This window comes from Colobus angolensis, unplaced genomic scaffold, assembly GCF_000951035.1.
Source record: "Colobus angolensis palliatus isolate OR3802 unplaced genomic scaffold, Cang.pa_1.0 Scaffold63, whole genome shotgun sequence".
Lineage (NCBI taxonomy): Eukaryota > Metazoa > Chordata > Mammalia > Primates > Cercopithecidae > Colobus > Colobus angolensis.
In genome coordinates, this window is record NW_012119932.1 from 7704728 (window position 1) to 7707995 (window position 3268).

The window sequence follows — 3268 nt, forward strand, 5'->3', positions numbered from 1 at the left end:
GGGAGGGGGGAAGGGGGTGAGATGGTTAATATTGAGTGTCAACTTGATTGGATTGAAGGATGCAAAGTATTGATCCTGGGTGTGTCTGTGAAGGTGTTGCCAAAGGAGATCAGCATTTGAGTCAGTGGATGGGGAGAGGCAAACCCACCCTCAATTTGGGTGGGCACCATCTAATCAGCTGCCAGCACGGTTAGAATAAAGCAGGCAGAAGTTGGAAGGACTTGATTATTGAGTCTTCAGGCCTCCATCTTTCTCCCAGGCTGGATGCTTCCTGCCCTCAAACATCAGACTCCAAGTTCTTTAGCTTTTAGACCCTTGAGCTTATACCAGCGGTTTGCCCTGGGGCTCTCAGGCCTTCGCGACAGACGAAAGGCTGCACTGTCGGCTTCCCTACTTTGAGGTTTCGGGACTGAACCAACTCTGAGACTTACTACTTCTGGATTTATTATGTGAGATAATCTGTTTAGTTGAAGCCACTTGAGTCAGGAGTTCTCTTACATGTCACATAATGCAAACCATCTGAATCACTTCCTCTGTAGCACAGCAGCGGTTCTCAAAGTGTGATCCCTATACCAGCAGCATCAGCCTCTCCTGGAAGCTCTACAGAAACAGACATTTCTACACCTCCTGCCAAGTCTGTTTTAAGAAGCCCTTGAGAGGATACTGATGTACTTGCGGTTTGAGAATCGCGGCTCTGTGCCTAAATGATGGGAACCAGACGGATAGGAACATCTTCATTGGATGCCCCTAAACTGAATCTAAAAAGCAGGTTTTATCAGGGCAGCAGTGAAAACCTATTTTAATTTAAAAGATCTATGCTTCTACTTCAGAAACTTCAAACAGTAAGTCTAAGATTAAAACGGGCATAATCATGAAAAGTATGCAGCAAATGTGTGGTATTTGCCACAGGTTTATCCTCCTAAGAATAATTATTCATGAGAGATATTGAAAACTTAGTTATTAGGAGGAGAACAAGGTATTAAGCCCAATACAGGCTCTAGAACAGCCCTGTCCCTGAACACCCACATCACGGCCAAAGCTAATTTCATAGCCATCGCTAAAACCCTTTCTATATTCACATTTTAACTACCTCACCTGTAATCCCCAAACTTGGTCCCCACTGCTAAATTTATATATCAGTTACTGGCAGCAGCCAAGTTTTTTAAGCATTGCCAATCGTATTCCACATATTCTGAATTTAAATCACTTGAAGCTAATTTAATGGTTATGCTGAGCATTAGATAGTTGAAGTCCAGCAATAAACTCTTACTGCTTTCCTGACTCACTGAACATGTAATACAATTGCCACTTTGTATTCTGACTGTCAAGATGATTCATGATATGCCATATACAACTTCTTTCAAAAAAAGAGAGCAGGTTATATCAAATATTTAGAATAAAAATTTAAACTCAAAGTCATCAAAGTGCTTGAGACATCTTTTGAATTAGCTGAAATGCAGGTATGGTCACTGAAATGATTTGGAAGTCTCTTCCCAAATATACAAGTCGTCTGAAAGCGACAACTTACCACCATGCTAACTGGACTGTTAAACAACTATCAGTGACAGCTGTAGCTTAGGGATATGCCCGGCAAGATTTGCACGCAGCCAACTCTTTAATTCTTTCAGCTGACAGCTACTGAATTAAAGTTTGACACCATTCTCCTTTATTGGTGATAATGGGGCCCCAAGATGCAAAATCTTCTGATATCCTACTAAGTGCAGAGGTCTGCAGTGTATACATTTACACACCTCTCCTCACACCACTTCACAAAAAAGAAACCAGAACTCAAAGAAGACAAATGGTTTTCCCTGGACTCTGAAACTATTGATATTCTGATGTCTCTGATTCCAAAGTGCTTCTTCCCCTTAGAGCATGTCAGGGTTTTGTGTACAATAATTTCCCTAATTCTTAAAGCCATTTTGTAATGTGAGATGCCTATATTGTAATGTGTAAGAAATCAGACATCTTTCATGTTTCACTGTAAATTTTAGAGTTGTCCTATTATAAGTTCTTTGAGTAGGGGGTGGAAGGGGATAGAGGAAGGTAGAGGAGGAAGGCAAGGACGCAATCAGTCACCAAGTCCCTACCATATGGTGTTCAATAATTTTTGTACATGTGAACTCACTTGATATCATTATCCCCACTATCCACCATCCTACCCTGCGATGTTGATTTTTTTTTTTTTTTTTTTGAGACGGAGTCTTGCTCTGTCACCCAGGCTGGAGTGCAGTGATGCAATCTCAGCTTACTGTGACCTCTGCCTCCCGGGTTCATGCCATTCTCCTGCCTCAGCCTCCCCAGTAGCTGGGACTACAGGCACCCGCCACCACGCCTAGCTAATTTTTTGTATTTTTAGTAGAGACGGGGTTTCACTGTGTTAGCCAGGATGGTCTTGATCTCCTGATCTTGTGATCTGCCCACCTCAGCCTCCCAAAGTGCTGGGATTACAGGCGTGAGCCACTGCTCCTGGCCATTATAACACTTTTAAAAGGAAACAGAAAAATGTCCCTGTAGGCAAAACTTCTTATACAGAAAGCAGAAAAAAAATCACAGAAAAATAAATGATAAATTGCACTTTCTCAAAATTAAAAATTGCTTATCGAGACATCATTTAAAAAATTAACAGCAAACCACAGACTAGGAGGAAATAACTACAAAACATATAGCTGACTAAGGTCTTACATCCAGAATATATAAAAACCTCTTACAATAGACACTTATCAAATAAATAACTAGTGGCACATGAAAAAATGTTCAATATCATTTGCCATTGGGGAAATGCAAATTAAAAGTATAAAACATTACTAATAAAAAAGTAGAGTGCTACAACTACTCTGTAGATATATTTGGCATTTGTTGTACAGTTAATCATACACCAACACCTTGGTCTAACAATGCTACTCCTAATTATTTATCTATGAGAAATGAAAACATATGTTCAAAAAAGAGACTTGCACAATTATATATATATGTGTGTATATATATATATTTAGCAACTTTTGATCAACAGCCAAAAACATTACTTTCAACTGCCCATGAAGCATTCAGTTAGAATGCTAGCTAGAATGTGTTGGGCCATAAAACAATCGCAAATAACTATCATTGGAAGAATGGAATGACAAATAGCCATATACTCATAAGATTGAATGCAGCAGAGTGCGGTGGCTCAAGCCTGTAATCCCAGCACTTTGGGAGGCCGAGATGGGCGGATCACAAGGTCAGGAGATGGAGACCATCCTGGCTAACACGGTGAAACCCCGTCTCT